General features: G+C 44.3%; 1 protein-coding gene across 6 annotated transcripts in view; it reads left to right on the plus strand.

Annotated features, from left to right (window-relative positions):
• The window catches only part of STAU1 (staufen double-stranded RNA binding protein 1), a 385539-nt gene that overhangs the window by 253325 nt on the left and 108059 nt on the right, over positions 1 to 24155 (plus strand). The gene's annotated exons all lie outside the window — the stretch shown is intronic.

Consider the following 24155-nt stretch of genomic DNA (forward strand, 5'->3'; position numbering starts at 1 on the left):
GGTGTGCGTTTCTTTGTTTATAACTAGTTTCCTACCTTTAATAAAGGATGCAAAACTATCCATCAACCACTGCAATCCTATGGAAGTTCTAGATAACAAAACCGCGTCATCGGCGTATAATAACACCGGCACTGAAACGCCATTGATCATAGGAGCATCTGCGTTAACTTCCTTTAAAATAGCATCAATTCCATTAATAAATAAGATAAATAAAAGAGGAGCTAAAACACAACCCTGCCTTATACCACGTTTGACACTAAAGTTTGGGGTACATTCTCCCTTATTGCCATAGCGCACGCAAGTTTTTAATTTCTCGTACATCCTGGCAAGAAAGAATATTATGCCCTCCGGTGCTCCCATTTTCAACAAGGTTGGCCACAAAATCGAGTGGTCAACCATGTCGAAAGCGCTGCTCAGGTCGGCAAAGCACAAGTACATAAGGCCTGGTTTTGCATCACTGTACTTCCCAATCAACAGTTCTAAATTGACACATTGATCAAGCGTACCCCTGCCTTTCCTAAAACCGTACTGGCTGTCTGCCAGAATACAATCCTGTTCCACCCATTCTTCCAATCTTACAAGCATGACCCTACTCATAACCTTTATGGAGGAGTCCAATAAAGAAACAGGACGATAATTCTTTGCATCAGACCTGCTTCCTTTTTTATAAATTGGAACAATAATAGACTCCTCTCAGGTTGGGGGAGGCTCAGTACAAACAGCAGCATTAAAAACGACGGCCAACAGGGGACCCCAGATTTTAGGTGCAGCTTTATAAACATCAATCGGGACCCCGTCCGGGCCTTGGGCCTTCCCGCCCTTGCTCGCCCGAATGCCACTTTCGACCTCTTCAACAGAGATAACGAGTGGCAAAATAGGCCAACTAGGTGAACAAGCATCAATAATTTTACCCGAGTCAAAAATAATCGAAAAGTGGATAATCCACCCTTCACTAGAAACAGTTAACTCTGGTACATTGGCCTCTTTAAGAAATGGTGAGTTAACCGTCGCCCAAAACAGTGTGCAGTTAGATAATTCTGCAGCTTGGTTAAGTGAATCCCAAGCTTGCTGCTGTAGGACCCCCTTCCTATATTTGATAGCGTTTTTATAATCTGTCCTCACATTTATTACTAAGTTTTTATCCCTAGGCTTCATTGCTAAAGCCTGCTTAAGGCTGGTTAGAGCTGCCAAACAGGTGTGATCAAACCAACCAGGTCCAGTCCTTGAACGACCCCTATTACGACCGGTAAACTTGGCATCAATGGCAGTGTTGATTCCTTTAAAAGAAGATAAGACCCGCTCATGGTCGAATCTGTTTTCCAAGATGAAAACAATGTCTACCAAATTCCCCTTTATTATAGATGTAATCAATTCTAAAGCTTTCTCCCCTACCCACCTTAGTCTTACCCCATTAACCCGGTGAGCTTCTATATTATCGATTGTGATCCCCACCTCTACATCACTATCCTCCCACAAAGTGGTGGCCATAATAATGCAGTTGTGGTCACTTGTAACTGTTATTTCAATTTCCAGTGGGGCAAAGCAATCGGCAATACTAGAAGATACTATCACATGGTCAATCACCGAATTAGTACGCCAGTTTTTAAATGTAGGGACAGGCAAGCCATTTCCATCCTTGCAACATTCCAATATTTCCAGGTCATGACAACCCATTAATTTATGCAAGGTTTCCCGATAAGTATCATGGCCAAAGTGCGGTACGTCCCATCCAGCATTATTAGTGACCCCGCATACCTTTAACGGTGACAATTCACACAGCGTAGTGTTAAAGTCCCCACACCAAATAATATCAAATACAACATTAAATTCCAAACTCAAAATATCAATGGTATTGGCCAAATCTGTTACTATTTTACCTCTGGTGCTATCAAAGATATTATTGTAATAGTTGATCAGAAGGATATTGCGGCCTTTGCCTTCAGAGATCCAGAGCATCTGAACAAGATCACCTACTGGTATATACTTTTTTACTAGTATTCGGCGATGAACCGATATAAGTATAAGTGAACCCCCCTTGGCTCTGCCAGGTCCCTCTCCCCATGCAGGTAAGTTGTAGGACACAAATCCCTCATAATCAACATCACCTTTGCACCAGGTTTCTTGGAAGCATAAGATGTCATACTTGCTAATAAAAGTTTTCCAACCTGGATCTCTATCCTTGGATTTCAAGCCGGCCACGTTCCAGCAAACCAATCTAGTATATGTGCCTATTCTAGTAGCATTCATAGTTACAGGTCCAGTAACATGTTCAGTAACAGTGGCCCCCCCAGTAGACTGCCCCATATTGCGTAGATCCACAAGACCCTCACCAACAGTCTCTACCTTAGTCAAAAAGGTCGTGGGTGGTGTGGCCATGGTTGGTGTGGCCATGGTTGCAATTTTGTTAACACAGTCATCCACACCAATACCTTTAGCCCTCTCTGGGTGCATCTCTCTCTCTTGTATAAGTCAGTCATTAGAGTCCAGGGAACTAAGGGCATACAATCTATTTTGAGTTGGAATACCAAGGTGAGGTCTATAGTTAGCCGGATGGGTAATGGTTCCACTATTCTCACAGTGATTGGTATTAAGATGACTATAAAAGAAACCTAACGATCTAACACACACATTAGCATCAGAGGTCGGGAGAGACGCAGCTCTTAGGAGGACAGTGGCAACATGTTGTGGATGTTTAAAGTTTACAATCACACAATCCCCCTTTGAGCTTTTCCTAGAACTCTCTATCCATTTAACTCTCCTGGTAGTCAGGACTTGGTCATAGAAATTTAACGGGAAACCGCATTGCCTATTCAACCAGGAAATACTTTTATTTTTTAAAGAGTCATGTGTTTCTTGATGACCCCTACTTTCTAGTGGCGGTACATTTGTTAATACTACCACGTATGGTGCACACTCCGGCGGAAGGTTAGTAGCATGCCCTTTATTTATTTATTTCCAGCCCCTGTTATTTTTAGTATTTTTAGTAACAATTACAGCCTGACTGTCATTATGGTTTGGTACTTGAGGGGTTATAGAATTAACTGTGACATTCTCCCTACTATCTGTTGCCTTAATAGAGAAAACGTCCTGGGTATTACCTTTATTATTAATTATGGCAGTGGTTTCTCTTCCTGGTTCTTCGATGGCTTTTTTTAGAAGTCCGCCCAGTCTAACGACTTCTGCAGTTAATTCTTCAATTTTTGACACAAGTGGGTGTATAATACCTCTGATCTTTAGATCAATAATATCCGCTAAGTTCTTTGTCGTATCAGCATCTAAACTAACTTTGTTAGACTTGACAGCCTCATCTATTTCACAATGTTTTAATGGTGATGCTACCCGTTTCCTTACAGTACGTGTCCCCCCCCCACCCCCCACCCCCCTTTTATTTTGAGTTTTCCTGCATGCTCTAACTACCCGCGCTACTGGGGCAGGGGAGCATTGTACTACCTTATCAGTACAATCATCTAGATCCACTAAAATGGGGGGGACCTGCTCAGACTCGGACAGTTCCCCAGCCAAAACATCCACATTAGTAGCACTAATACAACCATTATCGTCCAATAGAACTAGCGGACACTGAGGTTACCGGTGGTGGAGAAATGCTTAGCCCTAATGACTGTCGCCTTTCAGTATTTATTTTACTCACCACTTACACCAAATAATTATACATGGTACGTGGCCCAGAAGGGGCCTTCAATTTCGACATACTAGTGGGAGAAAATAATCCTGAACAAGCTTACTGAATTATAAAATAATATAGTAATAATTGCACATTTAAAACAAATACAAAACAATTAACAAGGTCCAAACACAGTATAATGTGTAAAATCTCACTGTGTACGGCTATATTTTCAGCCAGCAGCTTAATTGGGACAGAGTCTCTGGCCCAGCCCAGTCTCTTCTGCCCTCTGAGGGCCACAGAGGGCCCGCCCTTTGCCCGGGAGCCGTTTGAATTTAGCGCCTCCGGGCACGGAAGTACTGACGGGTGGGGGCGGTGACAACAAGGGAGTCCTGGGAGGCGTAGTCCTGCACTCCCAGCGTGTGGCGCACAAACCAACAGCAACGGGGGAGGAAGAGAGCGTCCGCCCCAACAAGCTCCCCAGTGCTGCCCAGGTAAGAACTGCTCCGCCGATATTCAAAATACTTCAGCAAGGTCTCCCGCTCCACCGAGGGAGCCGTTTGAATTTAGCGCCTCCGGGCGCAGAAGTGCTGACGGGTGGGGGCGGTGACAACAAGGGAGTCCTGGGAGGCGTAGTCCTGCACTCCCTGCGTGTGGCGCACAAACCAGCAGCAACAGCGACTGGGCGAGGAAGAGAGCGTCCGCCCCAACGAGCTCCCCAGCGCTGCCCAGGTAAGAACTGCTCTGCCGATATTCAAAATACTTCAGCAAGGTCTCTCTTCTTCCTCTTCCCCTCTCTTCTTCCTCTTCCTCTCTTCTCTCTTCTTCTTCTTCCTCTCTTCTTCCTCTTCCTCTCTCTTCTCTCTTCTTCCACTCTCTACTTCTTCCTCTTCCTCTCTCTTCTCTCTTCTCTCTTCTTCCCCTCTCTTCTTCTTCCTCTTCCTCTTCCTCTCTCCTCTCTCTTCTTCTTCTTCTTCTTCTCTTCTCTTCTCTTCTCTCTTCTTCCTCTCTCTTCTCTCTTCTCTCTTCTCTTCTCTCTTCTTCCTCTCTCTTCTCTCTTCTTCCTCTCTTCTCTCTTCTTCCTCTCTTCTCTCTTCTTCCTCTCTTCTCTTCTTCCTCTCTTCTCTCTCCTTCCTCTTCCTCTCTCTTCTCTCTCCTTCCTCTTCCTCTCTCTTCTCTCTCCTTCCTCTTCCTCTCTCCCCTTCCTCTCTCTTCTCTTCTCTCTTCTTCCTCTCTTCTCTCTCCTTCCTCTCTTCTTCCTCTCTCTTCTCTCTTCTTCTTCCTCTCTTCTTCCTCTCTCTTCTCTCTTCTTCTTCCTCTCTTCTTCCTCTCTCTTCTCTCTTCTTCTTCCTCTCTTCTTCCTCTCTCTTCTCTCTTCCTCTCTCCTTCCTCTCTCTTCTCTCTTCTTCTTCCTCTCTCTTCTCTCTTCCTCTCTCCTTCCTCTCTCTTCTCTCTTCTTCTTCCTCTCTCTTCTTCTTCCTCTCTTCTTCCTCTCTCTTCTCTCTTCCTCTCTCCTTCCTCTCTCTTCTCTCTCTTCTCTCTTCTCTCTTCTCCCTCGCTCTTCTCTCTCCCTCATCATTCCCCCACACCCTCTCCAGATGATGACGATGTCTATGAAGACTTAGGGGAGGGACCCCATGACCAACCCACAGGAAGCCCCACTCCTACAGGCTCCCCAGACCCATGGGATGACTACAACATCCCTAACGTCCCGCAGGACGACCTTTACCCTTCAAGACCGTCCCCCCTAGAAGACACTATGGGGTTTAACCAACTGCTACATAGGGATGCACACTACCACTGAGTTGATCTCCATACCGACCCCGTGGAGGAGGACTTCCTCCTAGACACTTTTGATACCACCCACAGGGCCACTTCCATTCTGCCCATGCTTAAAGGTGTTATCAAACACGCGCCAGAGGTCTTTAAGGACCCGGTCAGAGCCAGGGTCATCAACCCTCGCATCGAAAAGAAATATAAGGCCGCCCCTACAAACCCCACTTACATCAGACGGCCCGCACCACTAGACTCCCTCGTAGTATCCACTGCAAGGAAACGTGCAAACTACCAGGCATCAGGCGAGGCACCACCACATGATAGTCCAAACTCCTAGATGCCTCTGTGAAGCGAACAGCATCCCAGGCGGCCAACATATGGCGCATTGCAAACACACAAGCGCTTTTAGCACGATACGACAGGGCACATTATGAGCTAGAAGCAATCCTGCAACCACCTCCCTGACAAGTACAAGAATAGAGCAAACGAGCTAATCCAGGAGGGTAAAACCATCACCAACACCTCCATACGCTGTGCCCTCGATGTTGCCGACACTGCCTCTAGGGCAATTAACACCAGCGTCCTCCTCCGTAGGCATGCCTGGCTGCGGATTTCCGGTTTTAAACCAGAGGTACAGGTTTCCATCCTTAACCACCCTTTTGACCAAGAACATCTCTTTGGCCCAAATGTAGACGTTGCCCTTGAGAAAATGAAGGACACCGATACGGCAAATCTATGGGAGCCTTACAGTCACACCCTCCTAGGCGCTCCTTTCGCCGTTCTTCCTTTCGAAGCACATCTAGAGGCTACTCCTCCGACAGCGCCTCTACTTCCTATAAAGCCCCTACACAATCCACCTTCACTAGGGGTTACCAGACAGGTGGCTACAGGGGTAACAACAATAAAGGCAGAGGCAGAACTAATACCTCCCGCTCTGCCTCCACCCCTACCCAATGACTTCCCTTCACTCCCCCCGGACCATCCCACTCCAGTCGGGGGCAGACGCCACAATTTCCTTCATGTCTGGGCTACTATCACCTCAGACAAATGGGTAACACAAATAATTCAGTCAGCCTACTGCCTCGAACTAAAATCAATCCCCCAAACATTCCACCAAAACAACGCCCAGTGTCACAGGAACATTCGTCACTTCTCAAGCAGGAGGTAATCTCCCTCCTACAAAAGAGTGCGATAGAGCCAGTTTCTACCCAACAACAAAATATGGGCGTTTACTCCCTATATTTCCTCATACCAAAAAGGGACGACACTCTAAGGCCCTCCTGAACCTCAGACCCCTAAATCAATATATACATTCAGACCATTTCCACATGGTCACACTCCAGCAGGTACTTCCCCTGCTCTCCCAAAACGACTTCCTTGCCACCCTAGACCTCCGGGACGCCTATTTCCACATTCCCGTTCACACAGCTCACAAAGTATCTCAGATTTGTAGTGGACGGTCAACACTATCAATTCAAAGTGCTCACATTCGGGGTCACCACAGCACTGCGAGTGTTTACCAAGTGCCTAGCGGTCGTGGCAGCACATCTGCGAAGACAACACATCAACGTCTTCCCATACCTGGACGACTGGCTAATAAAAGCCAGCTCGTACAACACACTCTCGCTACTATACAGCTACTTCACGAACGGGGCTTCACAGTAAACCACACGAAGTCCCATCTGCAACCGTCCCACATAAAACAATACCTAGGTGCCACGATAGACACCTCGAGCGCTAGCCTACCCCAGTCCTGCCAGGATAGCAAACATTCAGGCCCTACGCGCCAAATTGCAACCAGAACTCTCTCTTGCAGCTAGAGTGTTCATGCAACTCATAGGAATGATGGCCTCTTGCATATTCATAGTACCTCATGCAAGACTCCAGATGCGTCCTCTCCAAGAATGCTTAGCGCGCCAATGGAACCAGGAGTCAACTGACAGATCTGGTGTTGGTAGACGGCTGTGCCCATCGCTCTCTGCAGTGGTGGACCTTTCCAAAGGGCGACCATTCCTGGACCCTGTTCCTCAGATAGTACTGACAGCGGACGCATCGCTCTCCGGCTGGGGAGCTCACCTACTACATCACACCATGCAGGGCAGGTGGACACCTCAGCAAAAGTTGCTCCACATCAACTATCTGGAGCTACTAGCCATATTCTTAGCACTAAAGGCATTTCAAACACACATATCAGGCAACGCTGTCCTAGTCCGCACGGACAACATGACAGGCATGTACTATATACAGAAACAAGGAGGCACACACTCCACAGTTCTCTCAGCTAGCACAGAGCATATGGAGATGGACCATACCCCCAAAAAAATCTTTCTCCTAGCCCAACATGTCCCAGGAGTCCAAAACACTATGGCCGATCTACTGAGCAGACAAACAACAGATCCAAGAGTGGGAACTACATCTACAAGTTCTTCAACCGTACTTTCAAATGTGGGGGCATCCACAGATAGACCTCTTCGCCACCCACCAAAACGCCAAATGCCCAAGCTTCGCCACCAGATATCCACACCCATTGTCCAAAGGCAATGCGATATGGATGAACTGGTCAGGCAGATTTGCGTACGCTTTTCCGCCTCTCCCACTCATTCCATTAGTGGTGCGCAAACTACAACACTCCCTTACTCTCATCCTAGTAGCTCCAACTTGGGCCAGACAACCGTGGTTCACCACACTGCTGGAACTATAGGTAGTACCGCACCAAAAGTTACACCTCTTTCCACACCTCCTATCCCAGAACCATGGAGAGATCAGGCACCCGGACCCAGCTCAGCTCAACCTTGCGATCTGGCTCCTGAAATCCTAGAATTCGGTTATCTCAATCTTCCCCCAAACTGTATAACGTCATTAGAGAAGCTAGACGTCCTACCACTAGAGCTTGCTATGCAGCCAAGTGGAAACGTTTTGTGTTTTGTCACAACAATAACTTCAACCCCTTTGATGTGTCCATTCAACACATCATAGGCTAATTATTACACTTACAAAGATGCAATCTAGCCTACACGTCTGTTAGACTGCACCTTGCAGCCATAGCAGCTTATCTACAAAACAGGCAACATTTGTCACTCTTTAGAGTGCCTGCCATAAAAGCCTTCATGGAAGGCCTCAAACGAATAATTCCCCCCAGTGTGCCACCCTCACCTGTGTGGAACCTAAACATCGTTCTCACCAGACTAATGGGGCCTCCCTTTGAACCTCTGCACAAATGTGAGCTTCAAGTCCTAACATGGAAAACTGCTTTTCTTGTAGCCATCACTTCCCTCAGAAGAGTCAGTGAGATACAAGTACTCACCATTCAAGAACCCTTTCTGCAAATGCACCACAACAAGTGGTTCTCCGCACTAACCCAAAATTCCTCCCTAAAGTCATTTCTCCCTTTCACCTAAACCAATCTGTGGAACTGCCCGTATTCTTTATCGCAGCCACAGACCATCGCAGAAAGAGCTCTCCACACATTAGATGTCAAACAAGCCTTACTCGACTACATCGAAAGAACTCCATCCTTTCGTAAGACTAAACAACTGTTCGTGTCTTTCTCACCACCACACAAAGACAACCCCATCTCCAAGTCTGGGATAGCTAGGTGGATTGTTAAATGCATACAGATTTGCTACCACAAAGCAAAGCGAACACTAACTGTTCCCCCAAAGCCCACTCTACACGTAAGATAGGGGCTTCCATGGCATTTTTAGGGAACATTCCCTTAGATGATATCTGCAAAGCAGCTACATGGTCTACACCGCACACTTTCACTAAACACTATTGTGTAGCTGTGCAAACTAAACAACAAGCTAGTGTGGGCCAGGCTGTCCTCAAAACTCTGTTTTTCAAACAACTGCAACAGATACTGGTGGTCGCCGTTAAGGTTGGGTACTGCTATATAATCTATGCACAGTGTGTAATCTGCAGCTCATATGCCTCGAACGGCAAATGCTACTTACCAGTATGAATCTGTTCTTGGCATGTAGAGCTGCAGATCTGCACACGCCCACCCACCTTTATCTGTTCCAGTTTATCTTATTTAGATACAACACACATGGGCATCTTCACTACTTACTACTACGCTCCATCATTTCCCTGCTGGCGAAAAACAATCTGAGGATGGAGCCGAAGCCCATGTGCAGTATAATCCAAAGGAGGAGTCACATACCTCGTGCCTTCCAAAGACTTTCCAAGAAGAAAAACAACTGCAAACATCTGGGCCCAACACCAGATGGCGATCTATGCACAGTGTGTAGATCTGCAGCTCTACATGCCAAGAACCGATGCATACTGGTAAGTAGCATTTGCCTTACTTTAGCAGGTTAGCCATGTTAAAGTACTTAGTCTTGAGGGCAACAGAAAGATGCAGCAAACTGTAAAAATCTCTAGACAACCTATATCCTTTTGCATGCCGATCACTTAAGAGGGCCAATAAGAAAATGTTCATGGAGCAAGAACAAATACCAACTATAAATTGAAGAAGGCACTGTATAGATGGTATACAAACAAGCACTGGTAAATGCAATAGGTTTCACCTGTGTGATTAATAATGTTTGTTGTTGTGAGTTTAAAAGTGTTATGACTTGTTTTTTGGGAAAGCCAATATATTGTGCGGTAACTGGTGGTAACCTAATGCTGAGAGAGCAGGTTAAGGGCAGAGGACAAAGAAAAAAAAATAATGCAGGGGCCAAGCACGTTTGAAATGCGTACAGCCACAGGGAGATTGGGAAAAGGGTGGATGACCAACCAAGCAAGCAGAGAACATTGATATGAGAGGGAAAATGCTGAGAAAACGAAAGAGCTGTAGCTATGGCAAGATGGCCAGGGACAAAAAAGGATGAAGAATTAACATGTGCATGCTTCAAGATATGTTTCTAAGAGTTTGAGTCCTGCCAGGGCTGACCCAGCCTTTAATTCTTATAGGCTGATACGAGTCCCAGTGAGACTGGTAATAAAAGAGGCTCAACGACCAAGAAACCAAGAAACAATACAAATTAATGTGGCCTCTAAAATGTTGCGGAAAGGTGGAAGGATGGTGAGGGAAGTTCACCGAAGTGGTGTTGTCACAGAAGTCTGTGCCAACTGAACAAATCACAGTTTGCACAGGGCTTCTATACCTTTGAGAACCAATTACTGTGTACCAAAGAAAAGTATAGATGCTAAGTCACAGGTACTATGGCGACTTATCATTATGCAGTTTCTTGTTTCTTATCCTTGTTAGAAATAGTCTTGCTGTGGCAGATTCTTACAATAACATACACAACAGCAACTATGGACCGGAGTCTGCCTTTAACACGCCTGGGTTCTGTTAGGAAAATATCAAACTTTCGGACTAAAACACAACAGTAATTATTTCAAAGTATTTACAGACACTGCTCATAAAAACAAAGGTCCGTGTTGCTGTTATAAAGCTTGCAAGAAACCAGGCAATGAGGCTTTTTCAACGCAAGCTTTCAAGAGCAGCACGAAGAAAGCGAAACGTGAGGCTCTTTCAGGGGCATGAAAAGAGCACCATGCTCAAACGCTCTTTATTTTTGGAAACCACAATCGATCAGGCGCACAATTCTGCAGAAACTGGCCTTGACCGGGCTTACTTGCACATATCTCCTCTACTCCCACAGAAGATGACAACCTTCGAGATAGTTTACTGCCACAGTTTGTGGGGTCCTCTGCTTTTTCAGCGTGTTTGGGCGCATCTGTGTCGACAAACGGGATAGCAGTTCTTCCAAAAGAATAGAGTTGGGGGAGATGCATTCATCTTTCCCAGCTTCTGGTACAGAGGCTGCTTTCAGCTGACGCCACGGTTTACACAAGTCAGCGCAGCATTTATCAGATCAGTACAGTTTTCCCAGAATGACTTGAGCACCTGTATTTCATGTGAATGCATTAAAATGTATGTCACCACCAGAAAAATAACCCCTTGTAACCAAATTGGGCTGAGTGCAATCTGCAGCACTCTTTAACGGATCATCTAAAACTGTTGCTCTGAAGTTTGAAGCAAAACGGGGATCAAATGGGGGGAGTGGATGGGGTCAAACAGGGAGCATTGCACAAGGGACAGGTCAACTTGGGAGCAGGATCAGAAACACATATGGAGAGAACACCGAGTACGGGTTTGAGGGAGAATCGCACGAGAGAGCAAGTAGCACACAAAAGTGACTGCAACATGGGAAGCATGAGAGAAGCACACATGAACAGAATATCACCGGATATGGGGTCGAGAGTAGAACCACACGAGATGGTGATAAGCACATGCAGCTTACTAGCACGCTTGAAATGTGTGCTGAATGCATGGTAGAAATGTGTGCTGACAGCACAGGGTCACACTTAAAAATAACGCTGGACAAACGAAAGGAGTAACTTGTATTAAAAAAAAACAAAAAAAAAACCATCAGACAAACCAAAAAAAGCTGTTGACAAGCACACTTTAAATGTTTGCAGCCAGGGAAGGATAAGAGCAGGTAAACCGTAAACGCTGTGCAACCTTAACCCTTAATAAATTAAAAAAAGTCCACCCACCAAATAGGATGAAAACAGTACTTGGTCCATGGGAGACTAATATGAGAAGCATACAGAGGAACAACAGGAAATAGTATGCTACAGCCAGTAGAAACAGAGGAATAGTAAGTGGCAAGCACAGGAACCAATGAAAAGCAAGAGCGGGATGTAAGCCCCTTTTAAGATTTGTATGAAATACAATAGATTTCACAAGCACAGCGCAAGTGCTGTGCAGGCGATATCTAAAAAGGAACGAATAAGGGCAAAGAAAGACCTTCACAATAAAAATGGTGACTGCAGATACTATAAGTACGAAACGGTCACAAGCCAAAAGGCTTCAAGTCTATTATCAGCACAAGAAACAAACTATAAAGGGAATGATATGTACCAACAGGAAAAAGAGCACCCAACCTCAATCTGAGTTTACCCATAGAACAGACTGATTAAAGGTTTGAAAACATCCATATATAGGACTCTAAACATGAAATGCAAGACCAAGACAATGTCATAAATAACCATATGTTAGAAACAACATATTTTTAGTAAGTCAACATGAACCAACATCAAAGCCCCAAAAATATACGGATACATTGTTTTTACTTCCAAGTGATTTATATTTATTTAAGAGTTTTATATAGCGCTAGCCAGACCCGAAGGTATCGGAGCGCTTTACAACATATATTGTGATGCAATCAGTTATACAGTGTTACAATAAACAGTATTGAATTGTGTCTAATCTTTTTCAGGCGGTCTTGGGATCGAGTCAAAAAGCGGGCGATGTAAAGCCTTCTTATTGAAGTGTCTATATTCTGCACTGTGCAGGATTTCTTTGGTGGTGTAGCTTTGACACATTGTGAGGCTTCTCTCCTTTCAGAAGAGGACTGTTGAGGCGAAGGTCTTTGAGCTGGCTTTTGAAGTTTACGAAGGAGGGATTAGTCCTGATGTGGACTGGTATGGAGTTCCAAATTTAGGGCGCATTTCCCGAGAAGGAGGGGTACTGGGGTTTTGTTTGCGAGTTTTCGGTGGAATGAGAAGAAGAGTGTTGGTGCTCCTGAGGTTCCTAGTTTGTCCTACCTTTTTGAGTTTGGAAGCCAGGTAGGCCGGTTTACCAGTGTGAATAGCTTTATGTGTGAGACAAGCAGTTCTGAAGTTGGCACTCAATTCGATTGGGAGCCATTTTAGCTCCCATAGAGAGGGAAAAATGTGGTTGTATTTCTTTACACCAGTGATCATCCTGGCAGCTGCATTTAGAGCAAAGTGAGATTTTGCCGTGCCCGTGAATGTTGCATTCCCGTAGTCCAATCTGGACAGAACCAAGGATTGTGTGGCCAATTTAAAATCATTGGAGGGGATGAAGGGTTTTATTTTGTTGAGTATTTTTAGGTTCAAAAATGCGCTCTTTGCGGAGTTCTTCCCCTATGTCTTTCTAACATATTTCCTATGTTTCATTGGATACTCCTGTGTTATTGCATTATTATTTTGAGTCACTTTAAAGAAACAAGGATCAAAGAAGGCCAGAACAAGCTTCCATTTTCTTAAGGTTTGGCCTCCTTTCCAGAAATTGCCTCCTCTTGTCTGCCTTCATTTTGCCACATCCTATGAAACAAAAATCTTATGCCTTCCCCAAATTACTTGATTCTTCTCTTTAGCAGACATCACAATGTTCATCAGATCCGTGTGCTCAAGGAAAAGTACTGTAAAATGCTATGTTTATCATCTTTGCCCACCACAAAATGTTTTTTTTTATTTTGCTTAAACAATGAGTTTTGTAAATACGGAGGACAGATATCCGTTTTACATTCAGCAATGTTGGTAGAAAGTCTAATGAATACCATAGCATCATCTCCATCCATAAATTCTCACATTGTTCCTTCTGTTTCTGTTCAGCAAATCTCCAGAAAACATTTATTTTTTTACTTCTGAACCTGTTTAACAGTGTTCTCCAGGCCACTCGCTTTTGTTGAAACTGTCAGTCTAACCTATCAACCTCTAATTGAGTCAACAAATATTATCTGTCTTATGCAACTTACTATTTGTTTCTTTCATAAAAGTCCTCAGTGTTTGTATTGCATCTACTATCACTTCTATTGTCAGAGTGTGACTTTCGGTGAAGACGAAGGTCCTTCTGAAGTCTTTTTAAAAGCAGCACTTGCAAAAGAAGAATCCTTAGAGTGAAGTAACAATATTAGAAGCAGAGGGAATCTGCTTAAGGTTATTAGGAGGAGGCGTACGTGGTATAGAACAAACCTATTGTGAGGATTCCATCCTGTCAACAAAGGTTGTAATTTCTAGTTTTCTAGACTAATTAAGATGTACCATTTATCCCTATCTTGTTAATCTTCCATTAGAAAAGATACGAGGCTTAAAATACACTTTATTCAAATATAAAAGACTTTAGTAGGATCTTGAAGAGCAGCCGAGCAATACTAATTTTTGAGGCACCCAGACCATCACAGACAAATGCCATTCAGTGGCATTACATTCCCCAGGTTCTCAAGGATAAGGACACAAAAGATAAGCAAAAGCAGTGTGGGCCCTACCATTTCACAAGTGTATCGTACCAAATATCATTGATCCCATGCTCATCTTTTCTTGGCACCACTGCCTAGAAGCCACAACTATTCAATTTTCACCTGAATTAGAAAAGGTGCGTCCACTGTATTTTGTTTCCAAACCAAATTCAGGCAATCCAGTGTTAACAAATATAACAAGCATTGGCATAGCCAATAGGTCTCGCCTTTGGGACCTTACAAGTGTTTAGCCATGCAACAGTTGATGTTGTTGCACCAAGGATATTGTGCTGCATAACTAAATACTTATAGGGTGCCAAAAGGAAGACCTATTGGCTATGCCAATGCTTGTCTTGTAAGTTTACTTGGTGTGCCCTGCTGAGGCTTTCCTTTTAATCCATGTGTGCCAGCCTCCTGTTCTGTGTGTTCTTGCACGACGACTAATCTCCAATCTGCAATCTTTGCTGTGCAAATGCATTGACATAGTCAGAGCCCACACAACGGCAAGATGCACCTCTCTACAGCAGTTCCATGCACTGCTAAACAATGCTTGAGCACTGTTGGCTCATAAAAGCATGCACAGACTTGGGAATCTTGTCACTTAAATGCCTAGAAGTAGTAAGCCTTTTCGAAGCAGCGTCCATGGTGCCCTTTTAGAGGTTCTTGTAAACTGTTCCTCTGCACATCCTGCAATAAATCACGTAGTGTGTGCAGTTTTAACAAAAGGACACGAGAGGGAGGGTAGGAGGTAAAAAAACAGGACAGCAGAAAACACTGATGCGGCCAGCGCCGGGCATCTCGTATCGCTTTTTTCATATGGGAATGGCTAATACGGACAAAGGGAGGGTGAGGGTTAAGAGGGGAAGAAGTAACATAGTTGGAGTGGAGTGGTGGGGAGAACAAAACACAGCCGAGTGGAAAGGGAAAGACGAGAAACTAAAATGTAGTTAAATGTTAGCAACTACATGTACATCAGAAATGGTGCACATCTCATCAACATAGGATCGGTAACTTGCTGAGTCTTCGGATGAGGCACTTGGGCATATGGGCACGTAAGAATACACACTTGCAGGAGTATGGACATGTACTGTGACAGTTTAGGCACATAAACTACAGAGCACGAAAGTGAAAGCAACCGCGAGACAGGCAAATGTAAACAAGTGCGCGCGGCCACGCTAATTAGAAACAGATGGCCCCTGCACGCTGCTGCTCACTCCCGCAAGGTGGATGCCGCCACACGCACGAGTGTTCGAAAAGTGCAGACCGATTCCAAAAGGTCATCTCCTAGAGCTGCACTAGGCTCGACCTAAAAATAACAAAAAATTAGATTCAATTGTCCTTAAGAATGCGTCCAGTATCCAACTTTTATTGACTTTTCAATACATTATTTTCCAGTCAGCCCAGCCAACGCATTTTGTCCTCTATGGACTTCATCAGGGTTGAGCTTTCCCAACTTGTGTGACTTCTAATGAGCAAGAAGAATAGCCTCCTGTTTCAGTGTCTTCATGGGTAGTAGATCCCTTTTCAGGTGGTGTAGTACCCCCTAAATCATTAGTGTCATTTCTCCGCGACACACGAGCCTTGACGCACAAGTCACACAAGTTAAAAATCAATTAAAGTTGGATACTGGACGCATTCTTGAGACTCCTGACAATTAAATCATTTTTTTGTTCATCTGTTTTGTATTTAACATTGGATTGCCTGAATTTGGGCTGAAACAAAACAATATAGTGGACGCTCCTTTTCTAATTGTTGTGTCAATCTCAAGGATTAGGGTTGAGCATTCTGTAGCAATTTAGTGAGGGGCCTCCTGTATAAGCAGAAAAACTATGATAGCAGTCAGTAGAAAATGGCCAACCATCAAACAAAATATTTATTCTCTAGATCACAGGTGCATCCCAGAGCTATTCAGCTCAACAACTCCACAAGGAGCCAATCAGGCTGTCGCAGACCATCTACTGACTACTACAAACCTAACATTGTTTTGGGTCCTGATCAACATGCCAAAGTCACACTGGACTACATTGCAGACGCTTCTGTTTGCCTAACCCGTCCTGGATACGATGCAGTTTTGTACTTTGCCCGTTATCCTGGATTCACAATGAGGATCGTGTTGAGGCTGCTGGGACTGTTTGCCTCCTGCTAGTCAGCCATGCAATTGGATCAGAAGTCCTATTGGGCACAATGCCAAGGAAACTTGTTAGAGTCCATCTAGGTTTCAGAGTAGACTGTAAAAGGCGTGCAGTTGTGTCTCTCATACCATGATTCAGCCATTGGCAAACTCTTCTCTCTGACCCATCCAGAGCTGATTTTGGACAAGGATGCATCACAACTGGGTTGAGGAAGCCCTTTGGGAGAGGTGGAGATCAGAGGACTCTGTCTCTGGTGGGAGACATTACATAACATGTATTTGTAAAGTGCACGTTCACTCGTGGGTATCTTGCCGTTGAATAACAGATGTTTGTTGTTGCCCAACTCAATGGTACTCATTTTATCCGCCTCAGGAGGATGAAAGGCTGAGTGAACCTGCCAGGATTTGAACCTGTGACCATGAAATCAAACACAAGCCTCTACTGTGCACACATTAGTCTACTAAGCCACCTGACCCGGCTTCCCTAACCTTTTGCCACTGCTGTGAACATGCGGTCAGCGATTTTGTCTGCTAAAAATTCCCAAGAAGGCTCTTTTCTGAGATGCATTCGGTCTAGTGTGGAGCTTGGGACTCCTGTATGCCTTTCAGCCCCTACCCCTCCTGGCCTGAGTTCGGAAGAGAATCAAGACCAGCTGGCCGAAGTCATCCTAGTGACTCCAGATCAGACCACTATGATGTGATATTCAGATCTTCTGGACTGAGCATTTGTCCTCTGATTTACCTGCCTTTTTGGGGAGGATTTACGATCTCAGCAAGAGGCCAGGGGTCCTGCACTCTGGCCTCTCCATCCTACACCTCTATGCTTGGTGATTGAGCAGCAGCAGCTGATCTCTTTTGTTCTTTATCCCAGGGTCATTTGTTATTCTTGCAGCCAGGTGCCCATCACCAAAATTGGTATACGTTGGGGCTGGAACAAGTTTGTGGCTTAGTATGGCACCTGTCAGATTGACCTGCTACAAACTAAGCTGTCTGAAGTGTTTTTGTTTTTGTTGTTTGCCAAGCAGGAATTTGTTAAGCACAGTTAAAGGCTATTTGTCATCGTTTTTGTTTTTTAAGGTTGCTGTAACAGCCTTGTTTAAATCCCCTGTTGTGATGAGATTTCTTAAAGGTTACAGCATATGTTTCAGCCAAAGACCTTTGTGATCGAACAGTGGGATTTGAATTTAGTTCTCACTTTTGTAATGTGCACCCCATTTGAACCAATGCACAGTTGTCCACTATGTCTGACCCTGAGAACGATCTTTCTGGTCGTAATGACATTAGCGAATCTCACGACTTAGCTCTTAGCTCTTGGCTTTGCAGCTGCCTTACACAATATTTTCCCCCCAAAAATGGTATTGAAAAGTTGTATTTCTGGTGAAGTTGGCAGCACTGTTCCATGTCTGGCAGGCTATCCTTCTTCTAACTTTCTTTACCCCACCTCACCTTTCGAAAGAGGAGGGGCAACACCATTGCTTGGACCCCACAAGAGCCCTCCGTTTCGAAATTGATCATACCAAGGACCATCGGGTGAATAGTGAACTCATCATGGGTTTTTCGGGAGCAAAGAGGGGTAAGGTAGTGTAGAAATGAACCATGGATTTTCCTCTTTGTTGGCTAAGAAGGATTCAGGGCTCATTCCAGTCGAGCCATGACTGCTACTAATTCATAGGCACCTGAAGTGTCTTTCCTGGAACTCTGTCCGGCTGCTATGTGGGCATCCACGCACACAAAGCACTATTTCCTTTACAGTAAGGTTTGTGGGGATGGGTACTTTGTTTGTTAGATCCTGAAGGACTTTTTGGTCTCCGCTGACTCACCACCTTAGGAGGTACTTCTATGGCATCTATTCACAAAGTAAGTACAATGGTGTTAGAAGTATCCATCAGAAGAATGTTGCTTATCTTTGGTAACCTCTTTCTGGTAGATATTCATATCTTACTGCAGATTCCTCGCTGACACACCATCTCCTTTCTCTTGAATGTACTCCTTTTCCATTTAAAAAAAAGTCTCAGTCTAGAGATCTGCACAATGTTCATGCCAGTTTGCAGATACACTGTGCATCTGAGGGCATTCGAAAGCAAATGATGGCAGCACCTGGACAGTTCTTCTGTGCGGCTCCGTCTGACACTTCTGATAGAGATTTCTTAAAATAGATTCCTCATCTTTGAATGTTCCCCAGGCTGGATCCTGAAAATCTTGAACAGTATGCATCAGAGGGACCTGTAAAATCTGCGATTGAGTCAGCGGCAGACCCCTCTGCCTTCCCCACCCAGAGTTCTCAGTGGTGACAGATGCGCCACTCTTGGATTAGGGCAGCCTTCTAAGATAGGTGGCGATCGGAGAACTCTAGTCTTCGCTGGAGTCTCAACTCCACTTCCGTGTGTTGGAGTTGAGGGCGACTTGCTTGGCACTAATAGCCTGCCTTCCATCCATCAAAGGACTGCTGGTCCAGGTGTTCATGAACATCATCACCATATGGTACTGCCGCGGGCGGAGTGGGGTCTTGGACCGTGTGCCAGGAGGCGATGCATCTCTTCACATGGTTGCAACTTCAAGACATTTTCTGGTCATAAGACACCTAGTGGGATCTCTGAACGCCCGGGTGGACAAACTAAACCATCGATGCCACGTGGATCAAGAACGCAGTCTACATCCGAATGTGGTGCAGGGTCTCTTCCGAGACCGGGGAGAACCTTGGTTAGATCTGTTTGCCACTGCAGAGAATACACAATGTCAGAACTCACGCACAGTTGAGTTTCCAAAGCAGTTCTCGCTCTGTGACATGTTTGCCTCGAGTTGGACTCAGGGCTCCTCTACGCCTTTCCTCCAATACCGCTCCTCCTCAGAGTTCTCAAGAAGATCAGGACCCCGACTGAGCACAAGTCATCTTAGTGGCTCCAGTTTGCGTGCAGCAAGTATGGTACCCAGAACTCCTGAGCAGGAGCATCTATCCTCCAGTAAGACTGCCCCTTTGGGAGGATCTTCCCTCCCAACAGGGCACGGCCCTGCACCCAAACCTACTCATGCTCCACCTTCTTGCATGGAGATTGAGCAGTGAACGTTAAGGGTTTTCGATCTTCCTCTTTAAGTCTGTTGTCATTTTGGCAGCCAGGCATCTAAAACTGTCTACACCTCCTATTGGGATAATTTTGGGGCTTGGTGGTCTTCACGTCATGAGGACCCCATTTCTACACCTTGTTGAGATTTTGTGGTTTGTTCTTTCTTTAACCCGGCAAGACCTTGCTCAGGGCATAGTTAAAGGTCATCGGGCATCTTGGCTTTCTTGCGGCTGCCGGATCAACCCTTCCTATTTGTCACCCGTTATTAATTGGTTTTTGAAGGGCTTCCACACTTGTTCCTACCAACTCCCTTTCCATCAATTTGGTCCTTACTTTTTTTTATATGGTCTCCCTTTGAGCCCCTGCATAGCTGCCCTCTGGGGCTCTTGACTTTGAATGTCTATATCTAACCACAATTTTGTCACTTGCCTGCTACCTACCTAGTCCGTTTCGTGGGCTCCAGAACATAATAGAATTCCAAGTTAGATGTTCGTGCACACTGTCTTCTTGTTTGAAGTGCTCCACATCTGTGGGCATGGGAGGAGAAATAAACTGATGTCAGTGTGCAGGGGTGGCTCTGTATAGAATTCCTCTTGGGTCAATTCTGGGCGGTACATAGTTATAGAGTCACATTATGCCACCCATCAGTGCGGAGGAGCATTGCCGTAAATTTCTCCCTGTCCAGTGTGCCGACTGGGGAAATTCTAGTGCTGAGGAATCTGTGAAGGTAAATAGGTAAATAACTTCTCTCTGCCCAGTGGTGATCTCAGGGCAAGGACACTCTGTACGTGGCATTCCCTTTTCCAAGGACACTTTGCACATGTAACAAAGAAGATCATAACAAAGAGAAACCCAAATCACTGAAAATAACTTTATTAAAGGAAAGTTATAGTTTGTTACTCTCGTTACAAAATCATATCAAAATAGATGTTGGACCTCCCTAACTTCGATTAAGGGAGTGTTAAGTGTATGATCTAAAATATTTTAAAAAATGAAACCCATTCACTTATGTTGATCTACCCCACCATAATTCTGTACCCTATTGGGCAGTTTGTCGCCATGCACAGTGGGAGATTTATAAAATGACATCTTCATTAACAAGTCACAATATCGCATCACCATTGAAAACCTGAAAGATGTGTTTAAGTTGTGAATGGAAACTCATCGCACGTATGGAGTGGTAGTGTAAAATATGTATTCTCTCTGTACACATCTTTTGCGGTGATATCCAGCGTTTCCTGTGGTAAAGCTACAGAACATAACCTCTGAATTATGCAGTAGAGAGGCTGTCTGCACTCATTGCATTAACTATAGCCAGTTCCTGTGGGTGTTTTAGCATAATCAGAGTTTGATGAAAGTGGTCCTGGGCGATCTGCTTCCACTTAACCAGAACATATTTATTGGAAACCGAATGTGCCCTGTGACAGTCTCGAGTGTATTCATTGAGCTCAGAGCCTAGCTGCTGAGCCTGGTGGAGAAAGGCCATGTGCATGCTGAACATACTGTGGGGCTGGACATATGCAACTTGGCAAAGGCATCCATAATCTGCTGGGCACAGCCAAAGCCTCTATCTAGCTAGTTCAGTTGATTGATGTTATAAGTGAAGAGACCAGCCAGAGGCAAGATCTTGCCCACCAACTTTAGGCACAGCGCAAAATAATCTCAAGGGAGTCTGGGAGGCTCAAACGGCTTAGAATTTTGTGATACTATGCAGGCTATAGTAATGTGGCATGGTGTTTCACCAGTGATTTCATCAATGCTATTTGTGATATCCGTGACATTTTTTACACCATAACAAACACACTGGGATGTGGACAAGTTATGGTGGCTAATTTATAGAAACTCTAAAATGTATGTTTTTAGGTTTTGGAATACATGTTGCAAAGTTTGTGCTACCTAAATTTCATACATATATTTACAAAGCTTTGGAGCACATCGGCGGGAGATGAAGTCTGTAATGTCGTAATTACACTGCCAGACTTGGTGGTTGCCTTATTACCCAGATTAGCTTTTTCTGCACATGAACCGGGTATAACTTTTGGTAATTGCGTTTACTGCAAAAAATGTTTACTTGTTTAGAGTAGGTAATCCCAGTATTTTGCTAGTTGGGTACAGTTAACTTTTTTCTGTGATATAATGCAATTCATGTGTCTGAATTGAAGCTTTCTTTATTTCAATTGAGGCCTCACTCCAGGGTCAGGATATCTTGCATAACTGCTTTCAATTTATTGTATTGTGGAAAGATATTCAGAAAATAAACATTTTGTTTTTCTCCACCCTATGGTCACTTTCCATTACCTTTGTGGTGAAGTCTTCACCTCTATGTAGTATTACAAATGGCATACTACTACCAGATGCCTGACAGATTAGATTAAGCACCAGAGTGTTGGGATAATTTCAAAGGGTAGACTAGTAAACTCTCAGAGCCAATCTTTGGAGACCTACTCGAGAACCCACCCTTCTGTTAGGGAAGTATGTAGATTGAAATGGAAACTGACCTGTAAGCATCCTTCAGACGCTTTCTTGCTAACTAGCCTACCTTCCTTTAGAAGGTCTTGAAGGGTGCTACTTTGTATTTTAAGGTGCCAGCAATTGAATTTATCACAATACTTTCACCAAAACGTTTGCTGAAATCAGTGACCAGCTACTTTTCTTACTGGGGCAAAAGTATCTGCCAAGGGAAATGTGTATGGACCAGAGTTCTGTAAAGTTCTGTATAGAAAACTTGGACCATCTGCATCATCCATGATTTTTCACACGATTTTTTCCCTCATGAGAAAGACGTATACTGTTCTCTTTATAGTTAAAAAGCAAGTTGGGCATATTCAGGTTCATGTCTCGAATATTAAACATCCTCCAGTTTGTAGCTGGCACATGGAGTTCTGCACATAGACTCATTTGCCTTTTCAGCCTGTTCTGCATGTACTGAACTGCAGAATAGAGGGTTCATTCTAAAGGAGATGGGGGATTGATGTCATTTGATTCAAACATAGGCTGTTGTGAGCTTTTGCATTTTTGGTTTGAGTAAGGTCCCCTGTGCTCACATAGTCCCAACCTCAAGTTTTACTACTCGAAAACCTGAGCAGAATCATTCTGTTGACCTTTGTCCAACATTTATTCTTCCTCCGAAGAGTATAAGGTCCTGGTTTGGGACATATATGCCTGACCAACCTTCATTTCCATCTGCACTCACACTATAATTGCTAAATTCACAGTATAATCCCTTTACACGAAGAAGGAATCTTACCCCACTTCCCTGACTTCTAACAATACCCCCAATGGAATGGTCTTGCTAATGTGGAAAACAGATTGCGCTCCTACCACATTACAGGGGTTTGTTTTGATTTAAATTACCCTTTTGTATTGTAATAACTTTGTCTATGTTTTTCAAAATTAGTTGGTGTGGGCAGGTGGGGTATTCTCATAATAAGCAACCTCAGATGTGCTAAACAGTGACAAAAATACTGATTACATTTTCAGAGTACCCGCAATGGATTGAGCTCTGACCTTTTGTGCTGCCCCTACTAGCAGCACAAATTGGAAACTATTGAATGCAATGGGGGCTCAATCTCAAGCCATAATCATCCGGGTAAGGAGAGGCTTCCTCATCCAGAACCCACATTCACTTGTTGAGAGATGCAGAGCGTCTCTGATACTCATGGTCCCGTTAATCGTGGGTCACCCAATGTTCTGGGCTCCTGCACCTCTCTGAATATTGTGTCTCCTTATTTGCTGCCTGCTTGGGTGAAAAGACTGCCCACTGCAGAGTGGAACTAGAAATCTGCCTGCTTTCTCATTGCTGCCTGCTGAAACACAAATTAAGGTTGGAAAATACCCACTGAAAGTTGAGGAGGGGAGTTGATGATTATTTACAGCATTCTTCCTGGTCTTTTGGGCACCTGTGCTGGTACAATAATCCCTAGGTGAAATAAAGCTGCAACTAAGCTAAATTTGCATCATGAAAACACAATAAACCACAAAATAAACACTTGCAATGTATCCCCACTAAAGAGCATTCATGTGACTAGCATCAAAGAACTTAACTTTACAAACAGCAGCCGAGAAAAAGTAATTTGAAAGACTCCAGAAGTAATGCCCTGGAAGACATGCTCATTGATTGGATTCTTCACGAATGTAATTTTTGGTGCCAAACTTTACTTTGATATTTATTTAACTGAGCAGCCTAGTATTGAAGGTGTGGTATTATGTTATTTCCAGTTATCAGGAACAATTATAATGGAGTATAAAACTTCCAGAAGTTTGCTTCCATAGTCATGATCTGAGATTACCAAAGCTTTAATCCTGATTTGGTAGGTAGATGTTGAGGTGAGGTGATGGCGATGTGGATGTTGTAGATTTGGAAATGGAGAGAGCAAGTTGCCAGGGGGAGTAGTTTTGAATTGCGCTGTCAGCTGAACTATAGGGTGGATGGGAAGGTGAAGGGAGAAGCAATTTACCTGGGTTCAAAACAAAAGAAATACATGAATACTCTCAGTGGTATTAGGCATTGGCATTTGTGGTGTTAGCCACTAGGCAGGTGGTTTAGAGACAGTTGATTATGG

The sequence above is a fragment of the Triturus cristatus genome, chromosome 7 (genome assembly GCF_964204655.1).
Source record: "Triturus cristatus chromosome 7, aTriCri1.1, whole genome shotgun sequence".
Taxonomy (NCBI): domain Eukaryota; kingdom Metazoa; phylum Chordata; class Amphibia; order Caudata; family Salamandridae; genus Triturus; species Triturus cristatus.